This window comes from Mus caroli, unplaced genomic scaffold (genome assembly GCF_978045245.1).
Source record: "Mus caroli unplaced genomic scaffold, Mus_caroli_1 scaffold_11, whole genome shotgun sequence".
Classification (NCBI taxonomy): domain Eukaryota; kingdom Metazoa; phylum Chordata; class Mammalia; order Rodentia; family Muridae; genus Mus; species Mus caroli.
The window spans coordinates 8,952,853-8,969,159 of NW_028227266.1; the positions used below are offsets into that span (position 1 = coordinate 8,952,853).

Sequence of the window (16,307 nt, forward strand, 5' to 3'; positions counted from 1 at the left end):
ATATTAGCTCAAAAGCTCAGAATACTCATGACACAAATCATGGATGAACGCTTAACCTGAATAAAAACAGGAGTGTGCATGATTCAATCCTAACATAGAAGGGGGAACAAAATAATTCCAAGAAGTAGAGAGAGAGGAAGGGACCTGAGAGGGAGAAATTGGGGGCAATATCTGGTATGGGAAGATTAGAGAAGTCCAGAGGTTCAGGAAAATGAATCAAAATATGTGGCTGTGGGGGTGAGGAACAGGGTAGGGGAAGTGCCACTAAAAAGTTCCAGACACCAGGAAAGAGAGAGGTTCCCAGGATCCAACAGGAATGACATTAGCCGAAATACCTGATAATGGGGATATAGAACCTGTAGCGACTACTACCATTACATAGGCACGGCTCCCAGTCAAGAAATTGAGGCCACCTACCCATTTTAAATTTTTTAACTCTGAGTGTTTCTGAGTAAAGAAATGCAGGGACAAAAAATGGAGCAGAGACTGAAGGAAAGGCCATCTAGAGACCACCTCACAGTGAAGGAAAGGCCATCCAGAAATCACCTCACTGTGTTGGAAAGACCATCCAGAGATCACCTCACCTTGGTATCCATCCCATCTGCAAATACCAAACCCCAAAACTATTGAAGTGGTTGCTGAAAGGACTCTGGTATAGGAGTCCTCCGAGAGGTTCTGCCAGCAACTGACTAATACAGAAGCAGATATTTGCAACCAACCATTGGACTGAGCCAAGGGACCCCAATGGAAGAGTTAGAGGAGGACTTAAAGCTGCTGAAGTAGATTACAACTCCATAGGAAGAAAAACAATATCAACTAACTGGAGCCCCTAGAGCTCTCAGGGACAGAACCACCAACCAAAGAGTATACACAGGTGGCCCTTGTTTCAGCGGAAGCTTGATGTCCCAGTATAGGGGAATGCTAGAGTAATGAGGTAGGCATGGGTGCTTGGGTGGAGGCACACTGTCTTAATCTTAGAGGCAAAAGATAGGGGGTATTGGATGGGGAAATTGCAGAGGGGATACAGGGAATGGGGACAACATTGAAATGTAAATAAATAAAATAGCCAATAAAAATGATAAAAGAATATGTAATACAAAATTGCAAAAATGTGTTTTGGACCATTTCAGAAATTGTTAATTCTGTATCAATACCAAGCCAAAATTAATTTAACTTTTCTTTTAAAAACTGAAGTCAGAAACTCAAACAAGAATTATGTAATCTACCAGTTTAACACAGTACACTCTTAAGACATAATAATTTGGTATTTTCATGCAGAGGAGTAACAAGAGGGAATTAGCTGGTTTCTATGTTTATAAGCAAAATATTATATTCCCGTGGAAGAGCAGAAAGCTTTGTTTCAGAGGGAAAATTACTGTTTAGAATACAGTTGTTTAAGCAGTAGTCTGTGGTGTTGTATTGGATGTTAGTACATGCAGAGTATGGTGCCCACCCTGAGTGTTCAGAACCAAGGCTCTGGTAAAGCTACACAGTATATCAGAGAGAACACTGCAGAAATTACATGATTCATGATCCATTTAATTTTGGCTTTAGTTTGGACTACTGAATATATAGTAATATTTTCCTCTTGTCAAAAACTTCATGATTTCTAGACTCAATATATGTAAGTTAATTTTGTTTTCAGCACAGTAAAATATCCAAATACTCAAAATATAGACATGTATGCACATGTGGTGTTTTTATTATTCTTTTTCTGAAAATATATTTTTCATATAATGCTAACCACTTCCAGGGTTTAGGGACTATTGATTATTGTAGATAATCAGATTTTACACAAAATTTGAAATAATTAATTTTTAACATTTTTCTCATGAATATATAGTCTTCTATCTGGTACTTTTATCTCTACCAAGGAACAGATTTTTTCTTCTGTTTCAACCTCTTATTTTATAAGTCTTTCAATATATTTATCCTGGGATTAGACTAATAACAAGTTGTTGATTTTTCATAAAACCCATTAACTCACTAAAGTCACTTTGAAATAATATAATTACTTATCAACAACACTTGGGATTATATTTTGAACATACATATTCTATCTTCAGTATTCTCTCATGTTTCCATATATTTTTATTGTGCATTCATAAAACTGGATAAATCTTCAAAAATATATCCAGACAATGTCTAAGTTATGATTTTTAAATTATTGTTGTTTATTTCTCAGTATTTTCCTTTGAAATAAACTATTTGATTTATTTCATTGAGAAAATAATGGTGTTACTAAAAGATCACACAGGCTCTGTATAAAAATACAAAGGTTCATGCAAATTGACAGCATTCATTCTGTGTACAAAAACAGGAGTGTGGGCACCATCTTGGCTCAGGGACTGCGCCAAACTGAGGAACTTAGTCTGCACAGGTGAGAGTGTGCACCACAGAGGCAGACAGCTTCTGGGACAGGCGGGAGCCACAGAGTCGCTGAGGCAGCACCCTTTTCGGGCCGCAGACATCCAGCCACCCACCCAGCTGGAGGAGGACAGGAGTCTGCCCAGCACAGGCCAGGAGGAGGTCAAAACACCAGATATCTGTGCACCTTCCCTGTAAGAGGAGAGCTTGCCAGCAGAGAGTGCTCTAACCACTGAAACTCAGAGGAGAGAGCCTGTCTCCCAGGTCTGCTGATAGACAGTAATCAGAATCATCCGAAGAACAATCTCTAAACAGAGGTAACTATAACAACTAACTCCAGAGATTACCAGATGGCAAAGGTAAACATAAGAATCTTACTAACAGAAACCAAGACCACTCACCATCATCAGAACCCAGCACTCCCACTTCGCGCAGTCCAGGGGACCCCAACACACCTGAAAAGCTAGACCTGGACTTAAAAGCATATCTCATGATGATGGTAGAGGACATCAAGAAGGACTTTAATAACTCACTTAAAGAATTACAGGAGAACATTGCTAAAGTCTTACAAGTCCTCAAAGAAAAACAGGATAACACAATCAAACAGGTAGAAGTCCTTAAAGAAAAACAGGAAAAGACAACCAAACAGGTAGAAGTCCTAAAAGAAAAACAGGAAAACACATCCAAACAGGTGATTGAAATGAACAAAATCATACTAGAACTAAAAAGGGAAGTAGACACAATAAAGAAAACAGAAAATGAGGCAACACTAGAGATAGAAACCCTAGGAAAGAAATCTGGAACCATAGATGCGAGCATCAGCAACAGAATATAAGAGATGGAAGAGAGAATCTCAGGTGCAGAAGATTCCATAGAGAACATCAGCACAACAATCAAAGAAAATGGAAAATGCAAAAAGATCCTAACTCAAAACATCCAGGAAATCCAGGACACAATGAGAAGACCAAACTTACTGATAATAGGAGTGGATGAGAATGAAGATTGTCAACTCAAAGGACCAGCAAACATCTTCAACAAAATTATAGAAGAAAACTTCCCAAATCTAAAGAAAGAGATGCCCATGAACATACAAGAAGCCTACAGAACTCCAAATAGACTGGACCAGAAAAGAAATACCTCCCGACACATAATAATCAGAACAACAAATGCACTAAATAAAGATAGTATACTAAAAGCAGTAAGAGAAAGAGGCCAAGTAACATATAAAGGCAAGCCTATCAGAATTACACCAGATATTTCACCAGAGACTATGAAAGCCAGAAGATCCTGGACAGATGTTATACAGACACTAAAAGAACACATATTCCAGCCCAGGCTACTATCTATACCCAGCCAAACTCTCAATTAACATAGATGGAGAAACCAAAGTATTCCACGACAAAACCAAATTCACACATTATCTTTTCACGAATCCAGCCCTTCAAAGGATAAAAACAGAAAAAAATCAATACAAGGACGGGAGCCACACCCTAGAAAAAACAAGAAGGTAATCCCTCAACAACCTAAAAGAAGACAGCCACAAGAACAGAATGCCAACTTTAAAAACAAAAATAACAGGATGGAACAATGACTTTTCCTTAATATCTCTTTATATGAATGGACTCAACTCCCCAATAAAAAGACATAGACTAACAAAATGGCTACACAAAAAAGACCCAACATTTTGCTGCTTACAGGAAACTCATCTCAGAGAAAAAGATAGACACTACCTCAGAATGAAAGGCTGGAAAACAATTTTCCAAGCAAATGGTATGAAGAAACAAGCTGGAGTAGCCATTCTCATATCTGATAAGATTGACTTCCAACCCAAAGTCATCAAAAAAGACAGGGAGGGGCACTTCATACTCATCAAAGGTAAAATCCTCCAAGAGGCACTATCAATTCTGAATATCTATGCTCCAAATACAAAGGCAGCCACATTCATTAAAGAAACTTTAGTAAAGCTCAAAGCACACATTGCTCCTCACACAATAATAGTGGGAGACTTCAACACACCACTTTCACCAATGGACAGATCATAGAAACAGAAACTAAACAGGGACACAGTGAAACTAATAGAAGTTATGAATCAAATGGATCTTGCAGATATGTACAGAACATTCTATCCTAAAACAAAAGGATATAACTTCTTTTTTTTTTTTTTTTTGGTTTTTCGAGACAGGGTTTCTCTGTGTAGCCTTGGCTGTCCTGGAACTCACTTTGTAGACCAGGCTGGCCTCGAACTCAGAAATCCGCCTGCCTCTGCCTCCCAAGTGCTGGGATTAAAGGCGTGCGCCACCACTTCTCAGCACCTCATGGTACCGTCTCCAAAATTGATCACATAATTGGTCATAAAACAGGCCTCAACATATACAAAAATATTGAAATTGTCCCATGACCCTATCAGATCACCATGGACTAAGGCTGACCTTCAATAACAAAATAAATAATAGAAAGCCAACATTCACGTGGAAACTGAACAACACTCTTCTCAATGATACCTTGGTCAAGGAAGGAATAAAGAAAGAAATTAAGGACTTTTTAGAGTTCAATGAAAATGAAGCCACAACATACCCAAACTTATGGGACGCAATGAAAGCATTTCTAAGAGGAAAACTCATAGCTCTGAGTGCCTCCAAAAAGAAACTAGAGAGAGCACACATTAGCAGTTTGACAACACACCTAAAAGCTCTAGAACAAAAGGAAGCAAATTCACCCAAGAGGAGTAGACGGCAGGAAATAATCAAACTCAGGGGCGAAATCAACCAAGTGGAAACAAGAAGAACTATTCAAAGAATCAACCAATCAAAGAGCTGGTTCTTTGAGAAAATCAACAAGATAGATAAACCCTTAGCCAGACTCACTAGAGGACACAGGGAAAGCATTCTAATTAACAAAATCAGAAATGAAAAAGGAGACATAAAAACAGATACTGAAGAAATCCAAAACACCATCAGATCCTTCTACAAAAGGCTATACGCAACAAAACTAGAGAACCTGGATGAAATGGAGAAGTTTCTAGACAGATACCAGGTACCAAAGTTGAATCAAGATCAGGTTAATGACCTAAACAGCCCTATATCCCCCAAAGAAATAGAAGCAGTCATTAATAGTTTCCCAACCAAAAAAAGCCCAGGACCAGATGGGTTTATTGCAGAGTTCTATCAGACCTACAAAGAAGATCTAATCCCAGTTCTTCACAAACTATTCCACAAAATAGAAACAGAAGGTACTCTACCCAACTCATTCTATAAAGACACAATTACTCTGATACCTAAACCACAAAAAGACTCAACAAAGATAGAAAATATCAGACCAAAATCCCTTATGAATATTGATGCAAAAATCCTCAATAAAGTTCTTGCTTACCGAATTCAAGAACACATCAAAACAATCATCCATCCTGACCAAGTAGGTTTCATCCCAGGGATGCAGGGATGCAGGGATGCAGGGATGCAGGGATGCAGGGATGCAGGGATGCAGGGATGGTTCAATATATGGAAATCCATCAACGTAATCCAGTATATAAACAAACTCAAAGACAAAAACAAGATGATCATCTCGTTAGATGCGGAAAAAGCATTTGACAAGATCCAACACCCATTCATGATAAAAGTCTTGGAAAGATCAGGAATTCAAGGCCCATACCTAAACATTATAAAAGCAATCTACAGCAAACCAGTAGCCAACATCAAAGTAAATGGTGAGAAGCTTGAAGCAATCCCACTAAAATCAGGGTCTAGACAAGGCTGTCCACTCTTTCCATACCTATTCAACATTGTACTTGAAGTCCTAGCCAGAGCAATTCGACAACAAAAGGAGATCAAAGGGATACAAATTGGAAAAGATGAAGTCAAAATATCACTTTTTGCAGATGATATGATAGTATATATAAGTGACCCTAAAAATTCCACCAGAGAACTCCTAAACCTGATAAACAACTTCGGTGAAATAGCTGGATATAAAATTAACTCAAACAAGTCAATGGCCTTTCTCTACACAAAGAATAAACAGGCTGAGAAAGAAATTAGGGAAACAACACACTTCTCAATAGTCACAAATAATATAAAATATCTTGGCGTGACTCTGACTAAGGAAGTGAAAGATCTGTATAATAAAAACTTCAAGTCTCTGAAGAAAGAAATTATAGAAGATCTCAGAAGATGGAAAGATCTCCCATGCTCATGGATTGGCAGGATCAACATTGTAAAAATGGCTATCTTGCCAAAAGCAATCTACAGATTCAATGCAATCCCCATCAAAATTCCAACTCAATTCTTCAATGAATTAGAAAGTGCAATCTGCAAATTCATCTGAAATAACAAAAAACCTAAGATAGCAAAAACTCTTCTCAAGGATAAAAGAACCTCTGGTGGAATCACCATGCCTGACCTAAAACTTTACTACAGAGCAATTGTGATAAAAACTGCGTAGTACTGGTATAGTGACAGACAAGTAGACTAATGGAATAGAAATGAAGACCCAGAAATGAACCCACACACCTACGGTCACTTGATCTTCGACAAGGGAGCTAAAACCATCCAGTGGAAGAAAGACAGCATTTTCAACAAAAGGTGCTGGCACAACTGGTTATTATCATGTAGAAGAATGTGAATCGATCCATTCCTATCTCCTTGTACTAAGGTCAAGTCTAAGTGGAACAAGGAACTTCACATAAAACCAGCGACACTGAAAGTTATAGAGGAGAAAGTGGGGAAAAGCCTTGAAGATATGGGAACAGGGGAAAAATTCTTGAATAGAACAAGTAATGGCTTGTGCTGTAAGATCGAGAATTGACAAGTGGGACTCAAGAAACTGCAAAGCTTCTGCAAGACAAAAGACACCATCAATAAGACAAAAAGACCACCAACAGATTGGGAAAGGATCTTTACCTATCCTAAATCAGATAAGGGACTAATATCCAATATATATAAAGAACTCAAGAAGGTGGACTCCAGAAAATCAAATAACCCCATTAAAAATGGGGCTCAGAACTGAACAAAGAATTCTCACCTGAGGAATACCGAATGGCTGAGAAGCACCTGAAAAAATGTTCAACATCCTTAATCATTCGGGAAATGCAAATCAAAACAACCTGTGATTCCACCTCACACCAGTCAGAATGGCTAAGACCAAAAATCAGGTGACAGCAGATGCTGGCAAGGATGTAGAGAAAGAAGAACACTCCTCCATTGTTGGTGGGATTGCAAGCTTGTACAACCACTCTGGAAATCAGTCTGGCGGTTCCTCAGAAAATTGGACATAGTACTACCGGAGGATCCAGCAATACCACTCCTGGGCATATATCCAGAAGATGTTCCAACTGGTAAGAAGGACACATGCTCCACTATGTTCATAGCAGCCTTATTTATAATAGCCAGAAGCTGGAAAGAACCCAGATGCCCCTCAACAGAGGAATGGATTCAGAAAATATGGTACATTTACACAATGGAGTACTACTCAGCTATTAAAAAGAATGAATTTATGAAATTCCTAGGCAAATGGATGGACCTGGAGGGCATCATCTTGAGTGAGGTAACACAATCACAAAGGAACTCCCACAATATGTATTCACTGATAAGTGGATATTAGCCCAAAACTTAGGATACCCAAGATATAAGATACAATTTGCTAAATGCATGAAACTCAAGAAGAATGAAGACCAAAGTGTGGACACTGTGCCCCTTCTTAGAATTGGGAACAAAACACCCATGGAAGGAGTTACAGAGACAAATTTTGGAGCTGTGATGAAAGGATGGACCATCTAGAGACTGCCATATCCAGGGATCCATCCCATAATCAGCTTCCAAACGCTGACACCATTGCATACACTAGCAAGAGTTTGCTGAAAGGACCCAAATATAGCTGTCTCTTGTGAGACTATGCGGGGGCCTAGCAAACACAGGAGTGGATGCTCACAGTCAGCTATTGGATGGATCACAGGGCTCCCAATGGAGAAGCTAGAGAAAGTTCCCAAGGAGCTAAAGGGATCTGCAGCCCTATAGTTGGAAAAACATGATGAACTAACCAGTACCCCGGAGCTCTTGTCTCTAGCTGCATATGTATGGAAAGATGGCCTAGTCGGCCATCACTGGAAAGAGAGGCCCATTGGACTTGCAAACTTTATATGCCCCAATACAGGGGAATGCCAGGGCCAAAAGAATGGGAATGGTTTGGTAGGGAAGTGGGGGGGGGGCGTATGTGGGACTTTTGGGATAGCATTGGAAATGTAATTGAGGAAAATACATAATAAAAAAAAAAAAAAAGAAAGAAAGTCACATAGACAGTAGCCACATGCTTGTACATGATTCCAAGGAATCCAGATCAAAGACAGGATGTTGGCCATTTAAATGCATTCTAATTAGCAGATGAAAATATTTTGAATGCCTTCAGTGATTAAAAGCTCAAAATATATGATTTTTATCAAGCTCTTTGTTTGGTGTGTGTGTGTGTGTGTGTGCCTGAGTCACAATGTGATTTCAAATTTGCAGTTCTTCTGCCTCAGTCTCTTAAGTGCTTGAATTATGGTCATGTGCCATTATGCCTTGCTAAAGATATATACTTTTTAAATAATAATTAAAATGCTATAATTTTATTTGTACTCATATGTTGATAAGAGAGGGGGGTTCAAATTCACAAGTTAAGACCAAGTAACTAAAATTGAAATATGCTAAAAATATATATATTAATTGTGTGTACATCGAACCAGAAAGTTTTTCTATTATTCTCTAAATTGCAATTTTCTGTTCAACATTTTTTTAAATTCCAATGTTCCCAAATTACTCTTATCTGAAATTTCACCCATAATAAAGTCTAATTTTGCTAATAAATAAATAAATAAATAAATAAATAAAACAGGAGTGTGATAAGTACAGAAAACCATGCATCATAAAGAGGTGAGATCATAATTGGGGAACATTACTATACTGGGACAGGGTCACTTATTGTTTGCATAGTTTTAAAGAACTGGTTACAGAGGCAAAAGTGACTTTGACTCACATATTACTAGAACCAATGTCACTTTTTCAATTCTCTCTCTCTTTCTCTCTTTCTCTCTCTCTCTCTCTCTCTCTCTCTCTCTCTCTGTTTCTCTCTCTCTCTCTCTCTCTCTCTCTGTGTGTGTGTGTGTGTGTGTGTGTGTGTGTGTGTGTGTGTGTGTGTGGTGTGTGGTGTGTGCACGCACACACCAAAGACTTTCGTCCCTAGGCCTAAGCAAAAGTGAGCACACTACTTTGGGCCTATTTTTACAGAATATGAATTTTTAAATCAGCATCTCTGGTATAAGACACCCAATTTGCTTGCTGGAACTTTTTGTAGTATTGTTTTAAAATAAGAAACGTTCTTATCCATCCTTGTTTCTTGCTAAGTCTGTGCACAAGAACCTATCATATCTTCATTCTGTATACTCACCATTGTATCAGTTATTTTTGTTGTTGTAATAAACACCACAATCAAAAGTAACTTATAGAAGAAAGAGTATACTTTGTCCCTTGGTTCCCATAGGAGTGACCATAGTTTGTGGGAGAACTTTGGTAGCAGTTAGACAAGGTGATAGGCACAGGAAGATCACATTTTCAAACCCATACATGAAGTGGAGAGTAGAGAGAAAAAAACTGGAAGTGGGGTGATAGTATGTACTCTATTTTATTTATTTATTTATTTATTTATTTATTTATTTATTTATTTATTTATATTTTCTTTACATTTCAAGTATTATCCCGTTTCCTGGTTTACCTTCCAAAAATCCCCTATCTTTACCCCCTTCCCCCTGCTCACCAACCCACCCACTCCCGCTTCCTGGTCCTGACCTTCCCCTATACTGGGGCATAGAACCTTCACAGGATGAAGGGCCTCCCCTCACATTGATGACCAACTAGGCCATCCTCTGCAACATATGCAGCAGAAGCCATGAATCCCACCATGTTTTCTTTAATTGGTAGTTTAGTGCCTGCGAGCTCTGGAAGTACTGGTTAGAGTATATTGTTCCTTCTATGTGGCTGTAAACCTCTTCAGCTCCTTGTGTCCTTTCTCTAGCTCCTTCCTTGGTGACCCTGTGCTCCATCCAATGGATGATTGTTAGTATCCACTTCGGTATTTCTCAGGCACTGGCAGAGCCTCTCAGGAGACAGCTATATAAGGCTCCTATTAGCAAGCTCTTGTTGGCATCCACAATAGTGTCTGGGTTTGGTGGTTGTATATGGGATGGATCCCTAGGTGAAGCAGTCTATGGATGATCATTCCTTCTATTTCTACTCCACACTTTGTCTCTGTAAATCCTTTCTTGGGTATTTTGTTCCCCCTCCTAATAAGGATCGAAGTATCCACACTTTGGTCTTCCTTATTCTTGAGTTTCATCTGTTTTGCAAATTGTATCTTGGGTATTTTGAGTTTCTGGGCTAATATCCACTTATCAATGAGTGCATATCATGTGTGTTCTTTTGTCGTTTGGTTATCTCACTCAGGATGATATACTCCAGATCCATCATTTGCCTAAGAATTTCATAAATTCATTGGTTTTAATAGCTGCATAGTACTTCATTGTGTAAATGTACCATATGTCCCCATCAAGGCTCTATTCCTAAAAGTATTAAGATGTTCCTAAACAGTAGCAGCATCTGGGGACCAAGTGTTCAAATGGGAGACATTTCTCTTACAAACACCACACCTATTCTGACTTCACCAGATATACTGGTTGCACCTCTACTTATGTTTTATACCTTATTTCTTGCAATACTGTTACAATCTACATCTAAATTCAATGATGATAGCTGCAAAATTTTCCTGAGAAACAGAAAGAATAAAAGTCAGTTTGTGAAAATTTGGATTCTTCACAGCTCAAATTTACTCAATGAAAAGGCAGGATTTATCCATCTTAGAAGTTGTTTTCTTTCTGTAGTCTCCTGTGCTAGAAGCTAAAAACAGCTAGTAGAGATATTACTCAAGTTCACATTATTCCCCTGAGATCACTGAAAGGAGCAGTGCTGCCCCAGAAAGTTATATAGAAGACCATGGTTAGTATAAGAAAAGTGGTTAGAGGATTAAAACTACAAATTCCTGCTATTTCAAAATCAATGGTCTGAAAACAAAACACAAGATTATTCTATGGAAAAATAGAAGATAATTAATTGATTGACATAGCTGCTTACATCGCATTTATTTTAATTCTGGCTAAGAAAACATTGATTTTCCCATTGAGAAATATCATTTCTATAATACAAAAAAAAAGGGCTTCACTGGAATCAAATGAGGTTGACTCTACTTCATGTTTTCTGAATATTGGAATAAATGCTGTGCCCCAAAACTCCCCAAGCAGAGTGTTACTCTCTGTCAACAAAAGAACATTATTTAAACAGGACAATAGACTAGAACAATATAAATGAAAGTTAATTCTCAAATTCCTGTGGAATTAATGGAAAAGAGAATATTTACTTCCATTAGTGATACCAGTGAAAGAGTTTCTCTGGAGGACAATCTCTCCTAAAATAGACCTAATAGAGTTTAAAGAGGAGATACAAGACAGAAGACAATACCATCAAAATATTAATTGTGCAGTAATAATGTCTCTTAGAAATTCCTAACTTTTCAATCAATTTTCTCTTGCATATGTCATTTTGGGTTTGTCTTTACAATCTGTACCAAACAGCTTCCTGACAAGATCAGACTCATGACTTCAAGCTTCTTGAATATTATAGAAAATATTTATTGTATGTAGAAGGTCAAGCATGAGATACATACAAGGAGAAAGATTCTCAGAAGCCTTTCCAGATGGGACTATCTAGTAAGTCATTAGAGTCAATCTGACACACTGCCAAACAACCAAAGCAACACAACTCCTGGAAGTAAACAGAGTTTCCCTCTATTAATCCTGCACTTGCATATTTGTCATTTCAACATCTAGTCTGTGGAATAAGAGCTAAAAGAGCTGTTCAGATGTTTAGGGATGACTGAAACCTTCTCCCTGACTCCTGTTGAAGTTTTTAATAATTTTCTGGCAGAGATAAAAAATGACATTTTTGAAAGTTCTTTTTCCAATTTTTATATTTATTTACACTCCAGTCGTTCCCCCCTCAGCTCCCTCCCACAGTTCCTCATCCCATTCCTCCTCACCTTGCCTATGAAAATGTGGTTTGCCCACCAGTCCTCCCCTTCCCTGAAGCTAGACCCCAGGGAGCCCCCCCCCCCAGACACGGAGCCACCAACCACAAAATGACTTTTAGTTGATTATACCTATGTCCATGTAGTTTGGCTATAAGTTTTTTATCTGAGAAGTGGGGGAGGAAATGCTGAATTATTTCATTCCTATTATCTTTTGAGAACACAATACCTAAGGTACTCTATTTTGTGCTGAGAATATAACAATAAGAAAATATAATGATACTTATAATGTAGTAAAGAAACAAAAAAGGAAGCTTAAAGAAAACAGGAGGTTGATTGGTTATCTATCTCAGTTTTTTTCTGTATTTTTTCATTAATGATAAGAAAAAGGAACTAATAAGTGCATTTTAAGTGTCTCTTAACAATGGAATCTGATGTCAATGAAGGTATAAGTCAAATGTAGTTATATAAGAGTTAATTGGACGCCAGAATGAGTAGGTAAGATATTTTCAGGCAAGCTGTAGAAAATTTTGTAGTGTAGGTTGTAATAGACAAGGAATAGCACTCAGGGAGAGAGCCATAGTCGCGTTCAGTACTAGAATTATGGGAGAGATTGTGAATCTTCTCTAGATGTTTGTTTTAGGTATCTAATTGTGTGTTGTGAACTATTTTTTTCTTGAGTTAAATAAATAAAGCCCTTTGATTTGTGATTATCACTAGAGGTTTAGCATAGACTCCTATTACATACACAGTAATTATGTTCTCTTTAGAGATACACACTCCTACCTATGAATATACTGGTGCTTAGTACAGTTTTGTTAGGCTAAATCTATACCTAGTTCTAATAAAAAGTAGTAACGATGGGCAGTGAGGAGTAGGTGCCACAAATGGAAAGTAATACATGGTGGTAAAAGTCCAGAAAAAATGATGAGACACTTCTTGGAATGGTTGATAGCCCAGAGTTGCAGGCATAGAGCCTTTCTTACAGAAACAGTAAGTTTACTTTTGGTACAAGAGACTGGAATTTGATCTTATTACTCATAATTACACAAATTTAGAAGCAAATTTGACCAAAGTTTTTGTTCAAATTAATTAGAAGCTTTGAGAAAACTGAATTTACTAGATTGCTTACTTAAATATTACCATGATACAATGATGCAATAACACCTTCCAACTACAGTTTTCTGGCCTTGATATCTTACTGTATATTTTATTAGATATAAATGATTGGGAAAGGATGAGACATATGTCATGACATCTCTCTAAATGACCTTATCAAATTTCTATGTATCTGTAGTTATTTAAAATAAATTTCTAAAATTACCAATTAGATGAAAGGATTCAAGAATAAGTGCAGAAAGGTCAACAGGTTGATCTGACAAAGTAAATGAGATAATGGTAACTTAGAACAGCTCACCAGCTTTTTATGTTTTGGACAATTTGACACAAAATGGGGAACCAGAAGAGACAAAAGAGTAACTGTGGAGTTATCATGCACAGCTGATCATTTGGTTAACAGCATAGAAGCAAGGAGTGTGGTACAGTTCCTGGCCCAGTGTTGAGGGAAGAATACTCATCAGTGGTAGTTAATACAAGAAGCTCCATAAGTAATAAAATATTTGATTTGCAGAGCTACTAGACAGGTGAGAGCAGCTAATGGGTTAATCTTGGCCAAGGCAGGGCTGCACTTTGATGAGCTGACAAGCTTTGGGTGTTGGACCCAGAGGTTACCCAGAAGACCATAGAGCTCAAGGAAGAGTGCCAGGATTTTGTGGACAACATTGGCCAGTTTCAGAAACTGTTTTTGATCTAACTGAGCATATGAATCAGCTTGACAAAGAAGCAGAGAATGAGAAGATGAAGGCCATTGGTGCTCAGAACTTGCTGAACTCTATAGTGAAGCAGAGAGAAGGCCAACTGCAGCAACTGCGAGCACTGTTAGCAGAAAAGAAGACACAGCTAGAAAGGTATCAGGTGGAATATGAAGCTTTGTGTAAAGTAGAAGCAGAACAAAGTGAATTTATTGACCAATTTATTTTTCAGAAATGAACTGAAATTTTCAGTTGTATAGTAGGAAGGCAAAAAAACACCCCAACCATAAAAAACTCCAACCTTTTACCATTAAAGTGGGTGTGACTGATGTATGTCATGCAGTGTGTTAAGGGGGCAGCTGGGGAACAGTGCACTGCCTCGGCTACTGACCAGGCAGCACAGGACCTCACCTCTTGACCTCTCAGAACAAATTCATTGTTTGTAAATGTTGATTTGTCTATCTATCTATCTATCTATCTATCTATCTATCTATCTATCTATCTATCCATCTATCTATTTATTTATTATTTTTGGGTAAATTCACAAAACTCCCAAGGAAAAGCAATAAATACCATTTGAAAATGGAAAACAAAGATTAAGCAAATTGAAAAGAGAAATACATGCTATTGAAGAAATGGGCCAGATGGAAGGATGAGAAGAAGAGGCAACAAAAGGGATGTTTTATCATTCAAGATGAAGGTTGTGTTCTGACAAATCTAATATTTATAAAGGATGATTCTGTAACCCAGACCTCAAGTTACATTGGAGCCTTGAGTAGGTGAGCAATAGGTGTAGTTAATGTAAGGATTAAACAGAACTACAAGAATTAATTTGTGACTACACATGTGGAGTTGGCATCCCAAGTATTGGCTGGTAAATATATATTAAAAATAAATCAGTCATAGAAAATACATTACGTTTAGAAATTTGAGTACATAATAATAACTTCCTTTATTGGAAAGAATTGTGTTTAAGAAATTTGGGCTTAGAGTATAAAGACAAAATTCTTAAGAATTTTGTCGTAAAACAATAGTTTTAGGACCTCACAATCAAGTATCCAACTCACTAGAAATCAGTAGAAGGACAGATATTGAATAGAACCCAACTAAACTAAGTCATTGAGAGTATTTTGAGAAGGGAATATAAAGCATTCCAAAGGGGAAATTACTTTTAATCTAGTCTCACCATGAAGATACTCTGACTCTAGAGAGAATTTAATGCCCTGGCAATATTATTTATGAGAATGTACCATTTTCAAATTTAATTTTACCTGAGAATTTAATAATAGGGAATTACATTCAACTATGGAACATCTCTATTTTAGTACCTTATTTCAGAACGATAATGTTCAATTTTAACTTACTACACTATACCTGATAGTCTCTCTTTGGTGATATTATTGAGGATAAATTCTATTGGAAATAAAAAATGAAACATGTTTCAGCCCTGTGTCCAGAATGATTTAATTAATGTCTCTTTACACATACTTCAGGATTCAACCGGTGAACAAAGGTTCAGACTTTTTGCTAACCTCCATATAAATTTTTATGCTGTTGACTATGGAATTTTTATAATTGCAAGAAAAATGTTTAGACTGCTGCAGAGGAATGCTTCTTTCTGGTGATTGGCCCATTTGTTTCCATTTTGGTGAGGTTCCACCTACTCTTTGTGAGATTCCACTGGGGTAGGTGAGAAAGGGCAGACATTATGTAAGGAATAACCTAGAGACCAAAGATAGATGTAAGCATCTGGTTCTCTCATTCCTATTTTTTTTTATCTAAACTCGATATTGCGTCTCACAATACAAGATCATTCAAAGCTGATGTAGGGCAGAAAGGTCACTAAATACTTCTTTACTAGTCATTGAGTTCCTAGCTAACGTTCTTACCAGAAAATTACATGTTAACAAGACAAACTGCATGACAAAAACTTAATCAATATTTTGTGTAGTAGGAGAAAGGATTCTTCATAAATAAAAACCTAAAAATGTGTAAGAAAGTATGCATTTTTATGCTTGGATTTGAGGATGGGCA

The 16,307-nt window shown here is 37.5% G+C and overlaps 1 pseudogene; it reads left to right on the forward strand.

Moving 5' to 3' along the window:
• The first annotated feature begins 2,282 nt into the window (after positions 1–2,282).
• Positions 2,283–14,533, forward strand: LOC110301425 (intraflagellar transport protein 20 homolog; annotated as a pseudogene).
• Positions 14,534–16,307: the final 1,774 nt, after the last annotated feature.